Source organism: Anser brachyrhynchus, assembly GCF_964034855.1.
Source record: "Anser brachyrhynchus genome assembly, chromosome: 3".
Lineage (NCBI taxonomy): Eukaryota > Metazoa > Chordata > Aves > Anseriformes > Anatidae > Anser > Anser brachyrhynchus.
The window spans coordinates 59,052,446-59,076,280 of NC_137696.1; the positions used below are offsets into that span (position 1 = coordinate 59,052,446).

Here is a 23,835-nt window from a genome sequence, read left to right on the forward strand (position 1 = left end):
CTAGCCCACCTAGTTACCTGTAAAGAACCCAGAAGGATGTCCTATCCCAAATGTAAGATAAATAAATAGATAAAAAGCTAATCCAGATGTATTGATTTGTATCATCAATATCAATAATCCATCAAAAATTGATGAATTGAATCATCATCAAAAAACAATGATTGCCTTATATGGCAACTCACTTAGAGCGCACTGAATTTGGTCAACATTTAGAGTCACCTGAGTTGCATTTAAATTCAGATACTGTACCTTAAACAGTTATCTGAAACACAGAGTTTAATTTTGCCTTCAAAAATATTTAACTTTAAAAAGTCCATTTATGAAACAACAGTAAGAAAAGGCTGACCTACTGCTGTCTTTTTGTTTGCACACCTATTTCTCAAGTAATGGCTTTTTAAAAGTGGTACCATCACCAGATGTATAGTCATCATATCTATCATTGAGATTAATTGAATTTCCCCAAACCTAATTCCCTCCCAACTTGTTTCCTTCATGTGGTTGCTTTGGATGTGAGCAGCCAGCTGCTGAGCTCCCAGACCTCCCGGCAGAGGGGTTCATGTGGCAACGCCGATACGTTCACTGGGAAGAGCACAGACCTCATCTGCCTGCTTGTTGTTTCTCACCAGTGTTTTCTGCTGAGGTTGCAGAGCAGCCATGTTTGCTACTTCCTCTTTCTCTCTTCTGCTCCCCCACAGCACTCATCCCCAGAACAGCGAGGGGTCTGTCAGCACAAGGAGGGTGAAGGATGCTCTCCGGCCACTCTTTCTACCTAGCTACGACTTGTACTTGTCCTCCACTCTCCCACCCTATTTGCATTTTGCATCATCAACAGTCGGCCGTAAGGTGAGATAAGGGAATAAAAGTATCTTGTGAAACATCTTTTTAAACGTTTGAGTTAGCGTGGTCTAGTGGTTAAAATCTTTCTATTTCAAATAGGCTTCCTATACTAATACCTAAGCACTAGGTTTCAAGAAATATAGGTGGGAGTCTGTTCTTTTTTACCGAGCCATTTTTCTCTAGGTTCACATGTCCCTCAACATGGCACTTCACCTTGATATTACAACTCGAGATCTCCAAACATCTCGAGGAAGACAGCTCTGCGTTAAGCCTATTGTATAGATGAGGAAAGTGAAATGTTATGACTAGATTGTACCCCAGTTAAACAAAACAAACAAGGAGGGAAAAAAAAAAAAAATCTTGAATTACAACTCTCCCAACACTTCTGCATTGCTAATGATAGCAAGTCTGTGCAAAAGCACAGAAAGCTTCCTGTGCAGGCACACTGAGAATATCCCACTGGTTTTTGCTTAGGAATAGGGCACAACTGCTTAACCAGCTCTCAGAAAAGTCCTCCAAATCTTCCTTGATTAAAGGGACAATGTTATCCATGCTACAGCCAGCCCATTAACTTTCAAGATTATCACCACTAGCAGAAGTTTATTTTCCTTTTAAACCAGAAGTGACCATTCTTCGGGCAAGCTCCTCCAAAAGCAGCAACTCAAAACGCTGGAAATGAAGCGAGGAGCCCGCCCGCTGCTCTCCACCCCCACAGCCAGGGTGACTCAGCGGCGTTCCCTTACACCCCATACCCCAGCAGGGCTCAGAGCTCCCCCGTCCCACCACCCCACTCCTACAGAGCTGTTCCACCACCACCAGCAGCTGCCGAGGCCCAAACACCTCCTCACACAAGGCTTTGGGCCTAGCAGCACTGCAGCAAACACTTCGGGCTCACAGTATATATCTTGGTTCCAGTAGCTCCTGTTGTATAGGAGTTTCTTGTCTAATCAGAAGAGAGATGCTGGGGACAAGAGCTGAATGATTACAGAAAAAGGGGAAATGGGAAAGCAAGAAACTATATATTAAACACATGATTAGACAAGCCCCTGGTACAGATTCCTGCTTTGCCACATGTCTTTTCTCCAGGAGCCTGCACCACTTCTTTGCTGAAGAGTTCAAAGGGTCTTTGAACCGTGGAGGATCACAGTATCTCTTGAGGAGCTTTCCGTTGCCCCTTAGGCAGTCTCTGCTTGCCAGGACACCCTCGCACCTGGTGTGCCAAATTCAGCTCTGTATGTTTTCCCCAGTGCCATCATTTTAAAGTAATTCCTGCCTTGTGTATGTGCTGCCTGCTTCAAACAGTTGTGACCCCAACCACAAAGCCCCTCGTGCTCCTCACAGTCAGAAGGTACCCAGGTACCCTCTGGCTCTTCTTGTTCACCTTGGTCCTTGGACACGACAGCAGAACTCTGCACAGGGGATTGCAGGAAGGCAGAGAGGCCCTTGGACAAGTCTTTACAGCATCAGCAGGATCTCCACAATTAAAACAAGCTTCCTGGACCATTGCAAGATAATGCAATGTTGTTTGAGAAGAAGGTATGCATGCAGATTTCATTCTGAACACTTTCTGTCTCAGGTGCTTTGCCCAAGACCGCTAATGTAAAAATAAGTATGGATAATCTGGGTGCCAGATGAAGAGGTGAAGTATCTGTATCTTCTATAACAAACTGAAGAAAATAGATCTTGTAGTGTTTTATTGATGTTGTTTTCTTCCTTCCTGAATTGCTTACATGCCAGGTTTGAAAGGGAAATAAAAATGGATTTTTTATTCAGTGCTGTGATTGAATCAAAATCAAAGTCATCCCAAATCCTGTCTCTGACAGTGGGCAACAGCAGGTGCCAAAGCAGATAGCAAAGGAACACAGAAAATGTGAAGGGAGGACCTCTATGGGGACATTTGGCCTTCCACAGTTTGGGGACACCCTGAAGGAAGTTTGGCACAGCTTCATTGTGCATGTTAGCTCTCAACACCTACTCTTTCCACTAATTTTATCTTTTTTCTTTTTGAACAGATTTCTGCTTTTACCAAAACAAAATCCATACCAAGCCCCCCAATTTAATTGTGTGATGTATGAAAACGTACTTACTTTTTGTTCAAATTTTCTGTCTGGTCTTTTTTCTTTTCTTTTTTTCTTTTTTTTAAATTGTATGGTGCATGTTATTTTTTGTATGTAAAAAAGCAAGCATTCATTGCCTTGTAATGATCTCTGTGCCAGTCATAACTGGCAGACCTTTATCACATTACCTCTCAGTCCTCTTTTTCAAACTGAGGAGTCCCAATGCACTGAAACTCTAGCTCCTCTTTTCCATATCTGGTTTCTGTCCTTTGTTCCCCATCTTTTAATTAGCTGCTATCCCATGAAAGACAATTCTCTTATCTTGTGGCTGCCAAGCCATCACAAGCCTTTGACACTGGCTCTGCCAAAAGATTTCTGAAAATCCAAGTCCACTGTGTTTATGTGTACATAAGCAAGCAGGGCAATAGGCCAGTGAATCTGTAGAGCGAAACAGGTGGTGTCAAGCATCTGATGAGTATTGCAGATGAGTAGCCATAGTCTCATGGAGTAATTAGCACTGCACTCCTGCAGCACATCTGGTTTAATTTTATTCAAAGGACACTAATTTTGTGTGATATGGTATCGGTCTAGTGTGTGAACCATGGCAAGGCAAGTGGGGCTAATCAGATGACCAGATGCTTCATTAAGTGCACTCCTAATCCATATTAACCCACCTATGGCACCACATCCTCTGTCAACTGGATGCACCTTCACTTAACTCACAAATCCAAGGAACTCCAGGTTTGTGAAGAATGTCTTCTTTACTCCCCAAAAAACAACACTAGGATTACTCTCCCTTGATATGTGTAAATACAGCTGGTTATTAGTTTGCTACTTTCCATTCCTTTGGCACCCTGCAACTAATTAAGCAAATAAATTACATACCATAGTACATAATTTAGTATTTTCTTTTCCCACTTGATTTAGAACTCTGCATGAATGCTGCCAAGTCCTGGTGCTCCATCAGCCTTTTTTACTTCTGTTCTAAAAGATCCTCTGGTAGTATTTCACTTTGAGACATTTCCAGAGATTTCTCCCACACAAAAAGGCACTCCTCTAGAAAAATTTAGTACAAGGGCTCATTTAGCATTGTTTCTTATGGCCTTGTCATCTCTTTCCCCCCCACACCACCTTTTTAATTTTATTTTATTTTTTTAACTACTCAAACCGTATCAATATCTTTCTCTGTTTTTTGTTTCTAATGGTCTGACAGGATTTTGATTTTTTTTTTCCTAGTCCATTTTTATGATTTTACCAATCAAACCAAAAAGACTTTGACTAAAAAACTTTATTTACTGGAATTTATGTTCTTTTCCATTTTACTCTAGTGAATATGATTTTCATTTTTGGGAGGTTGCCTTGTTATTTCTAATAGACTCTTGTAATTTGCTGTTTACACATACAGTCTTTTTCATTTTATTATTGGTAATTTTTTAAATCTCCCTTGATAGATGATAAGCATTTATTCTTAGCTTCTAATAATGGCATGTTTAAACAGTCTTGATGCCACTTCAAACAGTTTAACCTTTTAGCCCCTCTTATTTTTCTCTCAAGAAAGTTGTTCATATCATTTAGCTCCACTTCTTTAAAGCTACTTTATTTTCTTTCTTAACTACCAGATGGATAATGAATTTGGGGTTTCTATAGTTTGTATTAAAAATATGGTTCTTACATTTTATACCAACACCACACATTGTTCAGACTCCCCTGAAAACACATCGTATGGGTTGCCTTCTTAATCATTTCAGGAAGGTGTCATTTATGGTGTCTACAGTAATAGATCCATACTTGTCTAACCCAATGAAGATGAGAGATGTGATGCTTTCTTTGGTATTCTCCCTAAACATCCTTTTTTGTTGTTTCTGACATCTGGAATTCAAATGTTATCCAGGGTGTTTTCTTTCTTTTTGATAAGCACTTCTTCTTAAACTGTCCATATAAAATTGAGAGCGTCCTCAGAAGGAAAATCCCTATTGATTTGGTGCTGATGTTTGCTCTCTCAGAAGTCTTCAACTGAACAATTAATAACAATAATAAACAAGAACAACAACATCCTGCAGCAGCAGGGCTCTGTCTGGGGCTGCCTGGCAGGAAAGGGCAGGGGAAGCAGCACCATGCCCCAGCCGCACGCAGAGCAGCTGCTTGCCTCTCCTGCTATGCAAAGCTCCTTGTTTATTAAAACGTATGCATGCACATATTAAGCATACATTTGTGCAGCAGTGTTTTTACAAGAGTCTTTCCACCCCTTCCCTCAGGCTGTCTGCCAGAAATACTCAACTGCAGCAGTTCAAGATTTCTCTCTAGCCTAAGCCCACATAAAAATGTTGAACCGGCATATGACCCAGCCTCCTCCAGCCATAGAGCATTTAACTATTAACTACTCTCTGGACCGTGGAAGATTTATAACAACAGCACACGTCCTGTTCTAGCCACTGTGTTATGGCTGGATGAAGTGCTACTTTAAAGGACATCAGTCCTGGGACATGACAGCTTGCAGAGTGACCTCCTGGAGCAGAGGAAGAGGGAGACAGGGACCTACGCTTGCAAGCAGCGCTCGCGCTGTGGAAAGCTGAGGTTTCAGTGGGAGGCTCCCTTAAACCTCTGGTGCTCTGAGCAGAGATAAGGACAGGCACAGGCCTTAACAAGACATCTAGTTTCTGTGCACAAGTCCATCAGATCCATGTAACCAAAGCACAGTAGAAGCAGGTTATGCTGGAACAATATTCAGTTGTCTAAAATGTTAGAGTTTATGGTTATACAAAGAATTCAAAAAAGCACTATAGACAATTTTAAATCCCATGAACAGTAGTCAGATTAAATATTAAGATGTCTTTCCCCAATCCTGATCTATCATATACAGGGAAAAGCAAAAGGAACAACACTACACACAGCTAAAAGCCTTTTCAGAAATAAGAAGAAAGTTATTTTGAAAGAAGTGCCACAGACAAGTCAAAGACCCTTTCAAAAACTGTAGAAGACAAAGGGTTGTTTCAGTGATTACAAGCCAGAAGCCCTTTCCTGAGTCCTGCAGACTCAGCCTCTGCAGCAGCAGCAGATAGCTGTAAGCATATCTTGTCCTCAGAGAGACCATGCTCTATACCCACGCAGTGGAAGCATCACAAACCACAAATATTGAACCTCTCTTTACACAACTTTTCTGTACCACAGATCAAACCATTTCTTTTCCCCTTCTCCAGTAAGGAGAACTGAAAGCATTCTAATCCAGGAATTAAACAGAAATAAGACTTAGACCCTGACCATTTCTCTTACCACAGAAAGAAAATTGAATCACAAACACACTGAAATAGTGAATTAAAATCTTAGTAGAAAATTAGAAGTCATTCTGGACAGAGAAATATCCAACCAAATGTTTTTGTGGTTTTTTTTTTTTTTTTTTTCCTGTGTTAACTTGCAGACATAAGTTTTTAGTGTTCTTCATTAAGTACAATTCTGATGAATTATCTGCAGGCATAGGAACCCTGTCAAGCAAAGGTCATTTCAATGACCAAACAGCTAGCTGCTGCCACCACCACGTACTCCTGAATGAACATCAGCCGCCGAACAGTTACTGGATTGAAAGCAGGGAAGACAGCCCAGCTGTAGAAGAGCACTGGTTTATGATTCAAGAGCTTCCATTCCCAAATTTGCTTTGCAGTGGTGAGCAAACTCAGCTGGCCTCTATCTCAGTTCCCCGTATCACCCAGGGAAAGCAACAGCAGTTCTCTCCTGCACATGGAAACATTATGAGAAGAGCAGGCATAAAGCCACTAAACAGTGTAAGGAACTCAGGCTCCCCAGCTGTTGGACAACAGCCCCCAGATACCACCCAAAGCAAGTACTTATTATTAGACCCCAGTCACAGTCAATCTACCTCATTAATAGCAGCAGTTAACATTTCAACTGGAGGAACTAAAAAGATGTGAAAACTAGTAATTGCTGACCAAACTCTCCTGATTTTAAGTTAGTAAAGCTCATGGCAATGCCACAGCTGCAATTAGACAGAATTCAGCTCCTGGTGTGAGACCAGAAGGCACTTTCTCACAGAAACCCCTCTGGTCCAGCTGCTTCCCGTGCTCCAGTTCCCAGGAGCTGCCGTGTAACAACATTAATGCAGACACATTCTTAACAGTCATTTCCTTAGGGTTTTATGCAGTGCCCACTTACAACCCCTGACAGCAGAGCCCAAGGACAGATCTAACCTTCCTAAACCTAGAGAATTCTTCCTCTTTAACACGAGAGTTCTCCACACCAAGCCTCCAGCTTCCAAGCATTTACAGAATAATCTCCTCATATCTCCTTTCCAGAGAAGCCAGGTGACACAGCCCAACCTGTGTGTTCAAATTCTAGTTTCACAACATGCTATCTCAAGAAAACACTTGTGTTTTTCCCACCACTGCCACCCATTTAGCAATTTCAGGCACTGCTAGATAATAAGAGAGTTTCTCCAACTCACGTAGCGCTTTCCTTTCTCCTCTCCCCTTACATCCTCTGAGCTGATGAAGCAGAGGACACAGATGAAGCCCAAGAAGCCTGCATGAGGAAGAGCAGCGGTCCTCGCTCCATTCTCACCAGTTGTGCTGCAAAGCTCCCAGACCCGGCTGGGAGATGAGGTGAGAGCCAGACTTCCTCTACCGCCTGGGGATGCTCCGCACCAGAGGCAATTTAACCTCTGCTTAGCAATTCTCTTCACGGAGGCAGAAAGAAAAGACAACTCCAGACAGACAGAGAGAGACAGCGCTGTGCTTTCTCTCTTGAGACCTAGTGATGTGTCCTTTCCTACTCTTCAGTTTAAAGTATTGTGTTTTACCTGCTGTTCTTCCTCCAGCTCCAGGAAATACTGGATCTGAGAAGCAACTGAGTGTCCCAGGCAGCAACTTCTTCTGAGCCCAGAGCAGTCCAGCAGCAGCCCAGTCCAAGTTGCAAGTGTAACAGATTAGCAGGGAGTTTGCACTAGGAGTTTGCTCTGGCATAGGCTAAGGGTGGGAGGACTGGAAGAGGACTGACATACCAATGCCTGTATAAGGCCTTGTGACAACTAGCAGTTGTCTCGGTGGTTTTACAAGTATCAGTTGTATTTACTCTAGCTCAAGTGTTGCAGACTACAATAGAAATTCAGGTTTCCTGTGACTGCTTCCCAATTCAGCATTCATCAAACAGCCAACACCCTCAGCCAGGATCAAGGCCTCATCATGGTAGATACTAGATAGATACAGAAGATGACATCATCCCAGCCCAAATACCTGGCGAAGATAAAGAGGGAGTTAGATGATCGCAATGTGCCTGGAAGGGAGAAAAACAAACCCAACCATGCCCCCTCTTGGCCTCTATCAAAATAATGATTATGTGAGGGGGAATGCTTAAAGCCCTGAATGTGAGCATACATGTAAACAAAAATCAAGACTTAGAGCCGGGAAGACGTTTAGCTGAAGTCTCTAAGCTTCTGTCTATAATAATTATCCTGCCTTCTGATTAGAGCCAAGAAAATGGCTTAGCATTTTTCCTCTTCTCTAATCGAATGTTATTTGTAAATGCATTTTTCATCCCTCCTATCTTTCCAGTTGGTTTTATTTAGGTAGACATGCCATGGTGGTAAATTTCAGACCTATAATTTGTGGCTTCCTGACTTGTGGATCATTCCGAAGGAGTTCTCATGTGGCTGTTCCTCCAACTAAATATTTACACACATATACCGTGTACTTTTACTTATGTGCATGGGCAAAGGCTCTGCATAGTTCACATAATTTTTCAGAGTCTACATGTGTTTCCAATCATGACAGCACATTGAAAATATGTGCCTACAAAACACATTTTAAATGTACTTATACAAAACAGTATGTGCTTACCCTTGAGGTGTTTGCTATATATAGAAAAGCTGAAGCTTAGACTTCCTGTTCTCATTTTCTCCCTTCGCTTGGTATTCATTGTATCCAGACCTCCATTACGATTCAGCTGTACATTATTTTTCAATGGCAGTGAACCAACTCAGAGACGAACGCTGATAATACACATGTATGTGATAAAGCACAAGACTATCCCCTAAAGAGTCATCTGGACTCCCATATTTCACTCGGTTCAACAGCAATGGTGGTACAGGAGTGAGCTTCATTCTTCTTCTCAGTGTCTTACTGAGAGACCACACTTACACGTCTTCAATGTATCAAAAAGCTATGTAGTTATAAATGGCTATCAAAGTTTGTTGTCATCATATTTATTTTCTCATGCCATAAACATCTTTTTTTTTCAAAAAAAAACAACTATTGATTTAGATCTTATCTACTTAAGTGCTTTTAACAGTTGTTTAAGTCCAAAGCCTCTTTAACTTGGTTGTTTTAGTTTGTGGATGAGGCCAAAAATAATTATATGAATTATTCCTGATGGCAAGCCCAAAGATATTTCTTTATAAAGTTTCCTATCCCAACCCTGCAATAAGCTACACGCACCAGACTGTCAAAAGACAGTCAAGCTTTCAGCCACAAACAGGAACATAAAGAGCCATGGCTAGTTCTCGACTGTTCCACAGTTTTGAAAGCATTAGTTCCCAGTTAACAGTTACTCACCTCTAGGATAGCCTTCCCCTTCCTAGGAAATACAAAATACGTGTGACCACAGCCTGAAGACACCAACACATTAAACATATTAAAACTAGATGAGATTTAATGAAATTACTTTGGATATAGCCTTTAGACTAATCTTATGAACTCTAGCAGTCCTCTAGAAGTCAACACTGCTATATAAATGTATTCACATGCTGAGAAACACTTGCAGGACTAGGGCCTTAAGGAGATTCCACAAGTCTTACTATTATCCAGATTGACAGATGATCTATTCAACTTTACATGGTTATGTTCCTTTTTCATTTTTATTATCATCTTGAATGGATTTGTATTGATGTGCATGACTGGAGAGTCTGTGTTTTGTATGAATGCATGCATTCATCCACAGGGGACAATAAGTCATCTTTCTCCCACTGTACAAGTTTGTCAGGGAGCAGAGAGAGTCCCACCGAGCTTAGCCAGGCAGTCAAACACCACGAAAAACAAATACAAAACAATAGAAGCAAACAGTTTCTGAAGGACTCGTAAACTAGGCCTTTCTGTATGAGCTGCTTGTTAAACAGTTACAAACAACAAGTCAATTTATAAGATTCAGAAATTTCATGCAATCTATTTGAGATAAAATACAAGAGGGCTGAGCAGACCAGCAAATCCAAGCAGCGCTGTCACCACATCCTCAAAAGCTGAACTAGCTCAATAATTGTTATTGTGCTTTCTTACAGCAGAGTTGTAGATAAAGCCCTAATTGCCCTACCGGTGAGACGGCAAACACCATCTGCTCACACAGCGATATTTGAAAAAACTTAAACAACACAGCAACAAAATGTTGTCAGCAATTCTGGATAAGGGATAGCTTCTTGCATGGATCTCTTTGAAATAAAGTTATAGGAAGTGATATGAAAGTATGCTGTATAAGTAATACATGCTTAGGTGGTCACTTTCTGCATGCTCACATAACAACTCCCACCTTGGCCACAACCAACAGGGATTGACAGAGGGTTTCTGCCAGGGTTACAAACACAAGATGTTGCCGTTTGCAGAAAAGCACTAGATCTTTCCAGGTGGACCTCCAGCATCCTCATATGGTCTCCAAAGGGAGCAGGGAGAGGATGCTCCAGCAGGCAAGCACCAAAAGAGCATTGCATCCAACAGAAAGACCCTCCTCGGGCCTGCCGGGACTCCAGCCTAGCACCATGGGGCCTGAGGGCAGCAGTACTGGGAAGATCACCCGGTGCTGATCTCAGAGAAGTGAGGAGGCGTGAGTTTCAGCCACCACACTGCCGCGCTGGCTTTCACCTCACACGATGACAGTGCTGCGTGGATGAACTGTGCTGACATCAAACATGCTTTGCTGTGGGGTATCCTCCTCTTTGCTCCAATCTACTGCCCTCATCAAGGATCTTCAGCAACAGCCAGTGTTCCTGGCACAGCATCGTACCCAAGGTTACTGAATAACCCCACAAATGCTCCAGCTCCTCCCAGCCACAGCCCAGTCCCTACCATGGCAAAGAGCAGGGCCACGAAGATGATCAAGGGACTGGAGCACCTCTCCTTTGAAGTAATGCTGAGAGAGCTGGGAATTTTTAGCCTAGACAAGTGCAGGTTCAGGGGAATCTTATCAATGTATATAAATACCTGTAGGGAGGGTGCAATGAAGACAGAACCAGGCTCTTTTCTGTGGTGTCCAGTGCCAGAACAAGACACAGTGGACACAAACACAAGAAGTTCCCTCTGAACATGAGGAAGCACTTCTCAACTGTGCAGGAGGCTGAGCACTGGCACAGGTTGCCCAGAGAGATTGTGGGGTCTCCCTCCTTGGAGATCTTCCAAAGCCACCTGGATGTGTTGCTGGGCAGTGTGCTTGGGGTGTCCTTGCTTGAGCTGGGGTTGGACCTCCAGAGGTCCCTGCCAACCTCAGCCAGTCTATGACCATTCCTGCTTCACCTCCACACTTGCAACCAGGGCCTGGCAGCTGCTGCAGCCATTTGCCAGGGTTGGAGGACCCCAGCAAAGACCCATGGACATGGAAGGACAAGCAACTCGCTCAGGAGTTTTCCTATAGCCAAACTTTGGACGAGACCATCTCTCACCCACCAACTATCTCCCATGGCAGACTCAAACAAGGACCCATTTGAGGTAAGGATTTTGTTCCCTTAAATATTTACCACGTCTGAGACCTGTTTTAAGCTTGGCATGGAAAATCAGAACATTGTTTTACCCAAGTTTTATCAAAATCTGCAAATTCATGGGAAAAATAAACAGGAATTTTAAGCCAAGTTCGTTGCTAATAAATCTGAACACAGCTCTGTTTAGTTTACCCCATTCTTGTAAACCCATAACTTGACTCACTCTGGTATTATAATTTTAATCCATTATCATCAACTTTTTCTATTCATTCTGAAGAGGATTTCTTGAGAGGATAAATGGATCTTTCAGACAAAAGGAACTGAAATAAAACATTTTTTAAAAAGGTTAAGTGGCGCCTGATAGTCTACAATCTGTCAAGTTAAGCAAACAAGGGGGAAAAAAAGAAACCCTACCTTGTAAATATGGCAATTACAAGTCTAGTTTCTACAATCTGGAACCAAGCCAGGACCTAAGTGTGAAGGATTGAGAGGAAAATTTGTTGTAAATTCCTTCAAGTGAAAGTTTTTATCTAAAAGGCACAGAATATCAGTTTTAGAAAGGTCAGGAAGTCACAACACTTTTTTTTGAAGCCCAACTTGAAATGTCAATTTGACCGCTCTTTAAAAACAGAGACAGACACAGCTGCACTTGGAGTGCAAGCCTTACACTAGAAAAAGAATAGCAATGATTAACAAGATGTTTTGCACTGAACCTTGCGTAGACAGGCATGAAAAATATTATTTCAAAATTCCTAGCAGACATCAATCTCAACAACTGAAAAAAGTGTTGTACATTCTCAGTTTAAAGGGAGGAAAAATAAAAAGCAAGAGAAACAGACCTTTCGTACAGGCATAAAGTTGCAAGTTACACATGAGCTGTAGCAAGAGATTTCACTTGAGCCTGGCTTTTTTCCCTTTCTTGTTGAGGGGACTTGCTGCGATAACAGGGAAACGTGGCAACTGGCAGACCTGTGCTTTGACTTTACAAGTCCAAGCTGTCTGGGAGGGGTTATAGAAAGGGTGAAACAGTGACTCAGAGACAGAGCCGACAAGTCCTGCAACTCCATCTCTGAGAAATCTTACAGAAGGGTAGTTTAAATTTGGGTAGGATTCAAAAACACATGGGTATACAAACATATACCCACAAACGTACACATGTAAATGCACTCATACAAAGCTCAGCAAGTTCCACTGAAACCAGGAAGCCGGACTGGAAGATTCACTTTACATCGATCCTTTGCATTTTATTCATAAATTAGACTGTGGGCGTTGTGACTAACTAGCAGACGGTGGCTACACGATGTTGATAAACCATGAGGCAAACTGTTCCTTCTCCTGATTTTTAATTGGAGGTTAACTGAACTCTGGCACGCTCTATTTTAAACAAGCTCTGGCACCAGAAACAAAAAGACTAAGAATAATTTCATTAATGTATTCCCACAGCCCATTACACATTCATCACTTGCATTGCCCAGATATATTGTCAAAGGTGATGAACACACACGTATCAATAACAATATTCTGATGCTCTTCTCTATTCTCTATCAGTGGTGCCTAATCCTGCTTTCCAAGGGAAGTAAAATGATAGGAACATTCAAGAACACCTAAGATCTAACTCTCCAAAGCTTCCTGAACATCTGCAGCATAATACACATGCCTTGATTCTGGTCCTCCGTTTCTCCTCACCTGTGAATTTTGTATAAAATAACTTGGCAACGTTTTACATGTATGTCCTACATAGCACCAGAAGGCCTTGTGTCAAATGTCCTGCCACTTTCTGTTACTCCCAGGCAGAAGGCTGGCAGAGCACCCACAAAAAGACCTTGCAAGAAAGAAGGGTCCTGGCAGAAAAGTGGTAATAAATCCTAGCACAAAACCACTGTGGCACCATAGGACATGCAGGTAGACTCAAACCACCTGGCAAAGCTGCCCCATTTCAGGAAGTACATGTCTGAGCACCTCCAAGGTAGCCTGAGTTGTAGCATGGCTCAAGTAGAGAGGAGAAGCCAAAAATATCTCATGTGGGGTTTTCTGCAGACTTTGAAAAAATGGAAGTTATTAGTTACCGCTGTGTTGTTTTGTTTTTAATTTATCAGATTATTTTCTTGTATTACTACCTTGCTATGTATGTTACCCCCCAAAAAAAAAATTTAAATGCAACACCCTTAAATCAAAGCTTGTACCCACTAATAAGTTACCTATTTAATATATTTATATAGTTTCTTTTCCACAGTACAGGTCATGTTGAAATTGGTCTAATTAAAATACTTTCACTTATTTGCATGACTAATCAGTGTTTGTCAGCAACATGGCACCTCACAACTTCAAAGCAATTTAACTGCATATAAAATGGGTTATCTGAAAACTTGCCCGAGAACGTATCTTGGAATCTGATGCACAAACTCAGGGAGCTATTGCTCCCTGAAATAACTGGTGCCTTCCCATGTGCATCAGATCACAGTGAGGGTAATAGTCACAGGCCTGAAGAAGCATGCATGGTACTTATGGAAAAATATGAATGGTCCACAGAGGAGATGAAGACAGCATTCAGTGACACTGGAAAGCAGATGGCTCATTCCTTTGAGAGATAGATAAGACAGTCCATCCCATGCTTTTTGCTGAAGAGAGCTGTCGCACTCGTGCAAATGAAGTCGCACATCTCTAAAATTGCTTGCAGGAGACTTGCCACCGTTCTTTCACTTCATTCTCTTTGGAGCTTTTGACAGACTCGCATGCCAAAATATACAGGACATCTGGTGCTGCTTTCTGAAGACTCTGGCCATTGGTGTTTTGCACTGTACAGGGAATTCATTTCTCAGTATAACACCATCGCTGTGTCTCCCCACACATCCTGCACCCCTGAGCCACCCGTTGGCTGATAGAACATGAAAGTGTTTGCTTCTCAGTTTGTTGGAACAAGGAACTTATCATACACAGAAACAAGCTACTTCCATAAGTGCTGAGCTATCTCTGTAACTCTGCAAGTTTTCTTTTCAAAAAATTAAGGATTAAAATAGCAATGGAAAAAATGTCATTTCAATTCTATCAAAGGAAGTGATGAAAAGAACAGATCTATAAAACCTATTATTTTATATTTTATTTTTGTTCATTTTTAAAGATAAAAAAACTAACAATATGTTCTTACTTGAAGAATAGAGTCATCCATAACACTTTCATTTTGTTTAGGGTGTGGAGGGGGAAACAGTCTTTCAAATTAAATGGCTTTTTAAAAAATGATTGACAGGTGCCTTGACAGAAAGAACAACAGTGGCAATTGCAGAAGATTAAAATTTTATTCTAGAAAACTGCAGAAGTGCAAAAGTATTGATAATATATACAACTGTTTCCTGGCCTTTTTTCTTGTTGGTGCCACTGAGCTAAATCTTCAAATACAGTTGCTCCATTGCCTCATGCTCCTTTAAACCTCAAAACTCACTATAGTTATAGTGATTTGAAGTGCACATGGTGGCTTTCACCTAGAATGACCGGAAAGTTCTTGATGAACTGTACCAGGATGCAATTACATAGAGCCAACTCACATCTCTGCAAATTCATAAGGCTGGAAAGAGACTTCAAGAGATCACTAAGTCTGTCCCTCCCATCAGGATCAATTAGACTTGGCTATTGCTGACAGAGGGCTGTCTAACCTGTTTTTAAAGACAACAAGCAATGGAGATGCCACAGCTTCCTTCAGCTCTCTAAACCAGTGCTTAACTCTCCTGGTAGACATTTTTCTACTAGCTTTTTGCTCCATGCTGTAATTGAAGCCTCTTGTCCTATAAAAATCGGTCCTGTCATTTTTATTTATAGAAAACCTCATCACATTTGTTCTTATGACATCAAATCAGTTGCCCCTTCTTAAGACTATGCAACAGCCAGGAAAATCTCTGAGCAAAGCATCTCTGACATTGCTTTTTCCATTCCAAACCAAGACACTTAGTTCTGCCCTTTAGGCCTTTTGAATTATATTATTATTATTTAGTACCATAGTGCCTAAAAGCCAATTAAATCATGGACCCAGTGTGCTCTGGACATTACGCCTTTAAGGTATTGCTTGCTACAGAATGCATGTGAACTAAATAAGGTACACAGAGTGTAAGAAAGGGTTAGAACATTGAAAAAAAACCAGCTTGCTTGCCAGTGCCAACAAAATATCCCACGAAAACTAGATGTATCCTATCAGTTGGAAAGCTAAAACTGTTTTATAAGTAGGATGGAGGGTGTCTGTAAACTACTGTTCCCCCCTACCCTCCCCAAACCAACACAATTATCTGTGTTTTTATCTCATTAATAATGTATGATCATTTCTCATTAGTTTCTCCTATATTAAACAACCTTTCACTACCTCTGAGCTTAGATAGTAAACATTTATAATGCAGTATTAAGTTTATAGCATGGTCAGCACAAGGCAGAGGTCAAGCTTCCATTTCCTGGCTGGTGGCCGAGAAGCTCCAAATTTCCTGACTTTGAGAGGGGAGCAGGAGACAAAATCTATCCAGTCCAAAGCATCCCCAGCCCTAGCACAACTCCCATGTCCTCCCCAGGAAGCCCAAGAAGCACTGCTTGAAACATAACCTGCACTAAGAAAATCTTGCCTGAAATGTATAAAACCTTATCACTTTAAAACAAAAACACTTTATAACTTAGTTGTAACATACATTGCCTCTTCAATCCTCTGAATATAGTTTTAACTTACCACAAGTCTAGAGATGGCTCAGGAAAATCATAAAGTTTGCATGTATGAACAAAAAGGGCTCCCCCCACCCCGGAGACTCCTTCCCCTCTTCCTTTTCTTACCACCCCCCCTCCAGCCGCCCCGTGAATACAGGAAGAGAGATCACCAGCTGCCTGCTGAAGAAAAACAACCACCGAATTGTGTGCATCATTCAGATGACTTGGATGATTCAGTTTTTCCACGTGAACTTTGCTGAAGATGCACACAAACAGTGCCTTGTGCGTTTCTGAATCAAAATGGGTAATTAATAGTCCAAGTACATATCAACAAAACTTCAATCTGAAGAACTTTTCGTCTGAAATGCAGCAGTGTCTGTTACCTTACAACGCAGTTCCAGTTCTCAAGCCTATTAATAACTAGATCTACCTGTGCCTATACACTCCACTATCTCCAGGCTTTAAATATCCATTTAAAATTGTTCTCAAAAGTTGCATTGAACAGGGCAGTGAAAAGAGGATCTAGTGGCAAGCTCATCATTTTGAAAGCCACCTGATGTGATGTGCATTGGTTTTAGAGTGGGAGGGCTGGGAAGGAACAGAAAAGCCAGATGTTGCAAGCACCCTGCTCTCCCAGATTATCACAGCACAATAAGCAGCTGCATGTTCTCAAGTGTTCCACAGGGTTAGTTGCAGCTACGTTTTTTTTGAAAGTTCAAGATGCTCTCGCTGTCTAGTAACTTGTAGGAGAATTATATTTAAAAATTCCAGACAGTAGGCTAAGAGCAAAGGAACACACAAATGCAAAGTGCATACATATTTACTTACGGTATTTTTGTTTTAACAATGCCCAAAGATGAAGAAATAGTGCCTGTTTTTACTTCTCTAATTTCCTTCTCATTTGTTCAAAAAGTTCACTAGATTCCTGTTCATCAACAAGATCCTATTTTATTTCACCCCTGCAGCCATAAGTCAAGAGCCAAACAGATTAAAAGCAAACCCATTAAACCAAACAGATTTGACACAAAAACTAAAAAGAAGAATCAGTCCTAATGCTGCCCTGGAAAGAACCTCCTGCCAGACCAGCCCTATTTATTTACCAGGAGAAACACTTATTTATCCTAGAGAACAAAAGCAGCACGAGCATGTTGAACACAACACTCTGCCTTCCACAGGGGCACAAGCGTGACAATGCAGGAACAGCCCCAGGGGCTCTGCAGGGGCGGCCAACCGAAGCCATCTAGGGGAGCGTGCAATTGCTGCTGAGTGCACCCAGGAGTACATGTGCAGCACCATGACACCGCACTTCAGCCAACGGAGAAGGTGGCAACAGATCGAACGGACTGGTCATCACTGGAAGTAGCTCAAGACCCAGAAGAAAACAGCAGAAATGCTGCTTGGCCTGGTGCTTTTATCAGCAAAAAGGAAGCCTTTGGGGTCACCTCATTTGTCCCTTTCCATCAGGGCACCACATGGGATTCTGTCTTAGGGATGCAAGGTAGGTAAGAGTACCAGAAAGCCACCATAGAACCATGCTTAGGTAGCATCTGATAGCATCTCTTCTTCTACCAATGGGCTTGTAACCTACACTTTTTTTTTTCTTTATAACTGATTTTCACTTCATTTTAGGATGTAGATGTTAATGTGAGTGCAACCTGAAGAGCTCGTGTCAAACTAGTCAGGCTGGTGCCACTCTCATTTTGCAGCTCGTGCCCTGAGTCAGCACTGCCAGGCTCACCCACCCTCCCCCAAACATCTCTGATCTCACCCAGCTACATGAGCAGCAAGCACTGTGTGAGACCAGAGGGTGCCCAAAATTTTGAAAATGTGTCAAATATTTCACTGGAAACTTGATGAGAAATTCACAGTCACAGGAACGAACTCGGGGAGATTTCACAAGTCAGTCACAAGAGCTGGTTCAGGATTTCTGAACTTCAGAATTCTGATAACTTTTTTTTCCCCCTGCCATTTCTTGGTAGTAACGGGAGTAACTTTTCATCATGGCTTCCCATCATACTCCCTCCTTTGGTCAACCACTAGGGAAATAAGCCATGATGTTGAAACTTGAGCTTCTTCCACATCCTACTAGAGGATTCCCCCACACAGACCATATCCATCAAAAACACGACGGCAAACTTCAGTCAGAAGCAACTCAAGTGTTTTTCCTGTGGCCGGGTCTACCCATATATGAGTACCCCTGGTGTCTGCCTCATTTTGCAAAGTCTCACTTATCCAACCCCAGCTTCCGTGTCTTCAATAAAGGCCTTTCTGCCTTTTCTTAAAACCTTTTGTATGACCCAGCTTATCACACCCATCTCTCCCCCTCTCTTACTGCTAGCAGGGCATGAGGCCCACCTTGCTGCCAGCTCACAAAACAGAAGCACCAGGGCAGGAAGGAAATCCCTTACTTGACCACAGGGCAGCAGAAAGCTCTCAGAGCAGATGCTGCTAGTAAAAAAGTCAAACCCATTCCTTAAAAAGCCACAGAGCTGCTTCACAGAGCAGCCCCTGCATGCCAGCAAAGAGAGCACCACCGAGCTCACCAGTGGCCTGCTGCTTCAAGGGTTAATGCCCAGCCACACTCTGGCAGCATCCCAGGCAAGCATTCCCCACTGGGAAATAATTAGATGGGCTCGATCCTAAATGTTTGCGCTTCCTGTTTCTTCTGCAGCCGAAAGCTTTCTAGATTTGTATTTTGGGAGCTGAGCCAGGTCCACTGCTTAGCTGCTGAGCAGCAGGAGAGAGGGGCTGCTGCTGTAGCTGGTAGGCTCCTACTTGCCTTTTATTCTCTCTGTGCTGCCAAGTAAATTAACAGGCAGCAGGGGAGGAACAGGCTGGAAAAGGGAAGGGGCCTGTGGGGCAGGTCCACACCCATCTTCCCAACAGGACGTGCAAATCCAGGGTTAAGAAATTCAGAGCCAGGAGAAAAAGCAGGCCTTTCTTACCATCCAGCAGTAAGAGAGCTGCGTGCTTGCAGTTCAAGGGCCAACTACTGCTTGGGGTGGTCTAAGCAGCTTCAAAGTGAAGCCGAAGCTGGCAGCTAAATAAGCAGAGAAAAATTCTTAGATGAACCAATAGCTTGCAGGCAGAGCTATTTTCACTGGAGAGCTTGGACAATGAAACAAGCTAGATCATGCTATAAATATTAAAAGTTTTATAGCTGTTTGTTCGTGCGATAAATTCCTGGAAAGTCCCTTGGCTTTAAGTTAGGGAGGAGGGCAAACAGGAAGATGGAAGGGAAACAATAAATTTTGGAGATTTGCTATCATCCTCAGTTAAACCACCTCCCACCAAAACACAAATGGTGAAGACCCATGCCAGCATATTTCAAAACTTCTGCAACTTCAATGGGATATTCAGGGGGCTTGAGACAGTCTCAGCTAGAGCCATGTTATGCCTAAGACTGTGTTCAAGTTCTGTGGAGGGACATTTAAAACCCCACAATTGCTCTGCAAGAGTCTACCACATCCAAACCACTGGCCATTCAATAAAAACAAATAGTCATCCAAGACGCAGCCACTAATGTTTGGCTGATCATCTTCAGCAGGGCAAAGAGCCTTGGTTTCATTATTACTCATTATTCATGAAGTTATTACCCGTAACAGAGAAAAAGGGGTTTCTTTGGGGTTGCTTTTTTCCCTGTTTACACAAAGCTTTACACCCCATTTGTGACTATTATTAACTTTCATTGGAAACATGTGAGGATTTCTTTTTAGAAATATTTGCACTGGAAACAGCTAATGGGAGATAGGTGAGGGAAACATGTTAATAAGTAGCACTGAGAAGCACACAGTTACTTGGAAAAGCCATTAAATGCACATATCAATTTAGACTACGGCATTTTCTGCCTCTTAGTAAATATTTCCCAAACGAAAAAGCCTCTAAGGGCGGGTCACAAGGGTCTGAGGCTCATTACCTGCAAGGGCACTACCAGAGTAGCTCCAAAGGCACTAGGCTGAGAGCCAGCGGCAAGCGCGGCCTGCTGCCACCTTGGGCCTTCTTCGGGCTTGCTCTGCGTGTTGGGCCCAGCAGTTCCTCCTCTGACCCATCCATCCTGAGGGAGGGCCATTCTTACAGCACGAAAAATAAGCAAAACGGGTTATTTGCTTGTTACAGTGGCACTGTGCCTCGGAGTTGATCATCTCCCCTTCCTTGGCGGCTGCCTAGCTGCCATCACGCCTGGGGAGCTCTCATCCTCACCAGAGGCCGACGAGCAAGCAGGAATTTTAGTCATAAACCAACGCTGGGGATTTTCCCTGAAAATCAGCACTGTACCTCATTTCTCCTGTGGTTAATTCTTCCAATTCCAACCCCAGTTTAACAAAACATGTAGGCACCTATAAGATATCTTTGCCCTCTCCCAAAACTATACATTAGATTAATTCCACTTAAGGGGGAAAGTCAGTGGCTTATATTATCCTGAGCAATGACTGAGGTGGCCACACAAGGAGGTTTAAGAAATGTTTACATCCATTCCACATCGTGCTAAAACAAACACATCTCTCCCACCAGCAGGAACTGGAGGACACCCAAGGGTCTCATTTTTTCCTTCACAGAATATGTTATTCTCATTTTTCTTCCTACTGGCAAAGCACATGCAACAGACAACTCCTGCCTGTTTCATATTTAGTATGTATAAAACAAACAGCTCTTTAACTGATATCGGCCCAGCAATATGGTTTTCAGATTTGACTTCATACTTCTGGACTGACTCCAGAGAAACCCAAACTAGCTAATCTTTTGGACCATTATGCAAGGCCCAGCAAAAAGTGACACAAAGCTGCCAGCAGTCACTGACTATCACAGAAGAAAAAACTGTTGGCTACACATTTCCAAGGGACCTGGGCCCGCATTGTGTAGGTAAGAGGATAGACAAGGGTTACTATTTTAAACTAAAACAGCAGCAGCGTAGGCAGCAGAATTGGGGAAAATTATATTTTGACAGTGGCTCTTGACTGCTTATGTCATGCATCTTACAGCTCGAGTGCTGTGCATAGCTATATATATCTATGCTGAGTGACTGCCCTTGTTTCATACTCCACCACCACACAAATGTAGCAGTAGAAACAAATGGGCATGGAGCACTTGTGTGGGTTGTTTTCTCTGTGGAGCTACTGCCATGCTGCTGACAGGGTGTTTGACAAGAACACGGACCTACGCATTCAGCTTAGCCTTGCTCCTTTCTTCATTCTCTAAACCTCGTCTTTTTAGATTGCTCTTTCTACATTTCAGTTCAAGGCTTTCTTAAGAGCTCCTGTCCTTTATAAAACCTCATTGCCCACAAGACAGCAAATGTTTGTGTGATGACCCAAATCTTAGGAACAGGTGCTCCATATGCACAGCAAGTGCAAAGGAAAATTCAGACTAAAGAGAAGAAAGAAGTCACGTTCTTCTCAGTTGTACAGCAGGACAAAATCAGTTTACTCCAAAGGATCCAGTACTTCCTTCCATTTAGGCATAAGCCTTTTTAAATCATACTCTGAGGTGGTGCACAAGGACTTATGGTGGAAGCTGGAGGGGGATATACTTGGCAAACTGCATAAATCACAAGCACAGGGAGCAAAGCCAGCACCCACCCTCTTGCATGACATCAACCCTGTGCTTGCAAAGACAGCTCTGCATACAAGTTTTGCTGCCCAGATCACGCATAAGAAACTCAGAAAATCGATGAATACTGAAAAACCCCTGAGAAAGTAAATCCTTCAGAAAAAGTTTAAGCTGGATTTAGCATCAAGGTCTGAGTTACAGTCTGACGAGAAGTTTAACTTGGTCTATTCAGGATGTGACTGCACGTACAAGAGCAGTTTGTGAAGACTACCTGCTGTCAACCTGTGATAAAACAGGGAGTAAGATTTAGACAAATTATTTTCATAAAATGAAAATTCTTTGCCCTCTCCATTGATAAAGCTAATCGACTTCACCATCTGTTTCCTGGTTATTGGTTATATTGGCTTGCAAGAACTCTGCAGGCTAAAATAAAAGCCCACACAATATTTTTAAGGTGTATGTTCCTGAAACATCACTATACATATATGCAAAACTACCAATTAGTCATTTTCATTTCTGTGTCCTTTATGATCTTTTCCAACAAATCATGTCATTTGGCCACCAAGCTATAGCACTAAGACCAGAGTACTGTGGGGTAGTGTATGATGGCAGGATATCTGCATACTCACATTGCGCTCAATAGGAAAGTCAACCTAGGCACAGCTTTTTTTTTTTTTTTAATATAGCAGATGCACGTACCTTCGATACCGAGACAAGCCAAGTTTCTGCACAGTAACAGTTCCTAACTTGTTGCCTACGTTTTTCTGAGATTAAGCCAGCAATTATTCTTAGCTCTTTATCTTTTATTTTTCCCCTCCAAAACTACAGTGCACCCTCTATATTCACTATACAGAGTAAGAAGTTAAGTGATCGCCATCTTTCAAGTTTAATCTCTTGGACAAAGACAGAGCACTAGTCTTTTGGATTTGAGAGTTTTCAGATACTTCGCCTCACTTTTAAGTTAACATCGTACAAAGAGGGAGAGCAGAGCAAGTGGGTAGAAAAAATATTTCACAAGCAGAGCAGATTTCATCTTCTCCACACGATATCAAAATGAAAAAGGAATTATTTGAAAAAGTTGAATTTTTAACATTTCTCAATGCACTAGATCTTCTAATAGGAACCACTACTGTAAAGAAGAAAAATAATCACACTCCGGAACATTATGACAGTCACTGCCATGGGTCTTTGCTGCATTTTAAACCATTCTCTCAATCAACAGCAGCACTTCTATATGATAATGGTAAATGATCTGTGCCATGTTGTTACATGAACAAGAATCAGCTTCTCATTATTTCCTGTTTTGCACAAAAATAATAAAGATTAAAATACCTAATCTTCTCTCTTTGCTATGGAAGACAGGTCACATAGGAAAGTAAACCATCTGAAGCAGAGCGCTTAGAATACTAAAACTTGCTCTTAAATATCTGCTTTCTATTAGTTCCTTGCTTTTTACTTTGTCTTCCTACACTGGTACTTGTATTTTCCCTCTCATTTGGTAGTAAGGGGCTTTGATATCTCTTTGAAACAAAACACAGGACTTGATTAGCTGACACTACGCATCTGAAGTGGCTTATTCAACTGTTTGAATTATCATCCAGTGGCAACAGCATACTTGTTCTCTTCACAACACCAACTGTCTTTGTATCACAGCCTGATTCCACCATCTACTTCCTCAGTTCTCTTGGGAAAAAAAAACGTTTCTGGTATTATGATAATTTTGTAACAAATAAATAAAAGGAAATAAGAGCAACATGCTTCCTTCTTTGGTAAAGAAAATAATTTGGACACTATTTGTACATACCTGACTAAGAAACACCCTGGTTCAGCAGTCTCCTCTCAGAGACACACATATACAACCACCCCAAATAGTAAGAGACCCCACAAGATGGAGGAGAAGTTTTGGTGTGCCTTACATAGGCAGAGCAGCTGCCAGAAAGCCCTTCAAGAGATTAAGTGAGGTTCCTTCTGCTATAGAAGCTGCTATCAACTGTTGGATACCCTTGACGATTGACAAAAGATCACATTCAGTACTTTAACTCA

General features: G+C 42.1%; 1 protein-coding gene across 5 annotated transcripts in view; it reads right to left on the minus strand.

Annotated features, from left to right (window-relative positions):
* Positions 1-23,142, minus strand: part of IPCEF1 (interaction protein for cytohesin exchange factors 1) — an 88,694-nt gene extending 65,552 nt beyond the window's left edge. For 2 of the 5 annotated variants that reach the window (XM_080585269.1, XM_080585259.1), the window contains exon 1: positions 7,702-23,142. The gene's annotated coding sequence lies outside the window, so the exon portion shown is untranslated. Of the gene's footprint in view, positions 1-7,347; positions 7,672-7,701 lie in introns of those variants that run through there. The other 3 variants (XM_080585272.1, XM_080585268.1, XM_080585260.1) reach the window with 3 other exon arrangements.
* Positions 23,143-23,835: the final 693 nt, after the last annotated feature.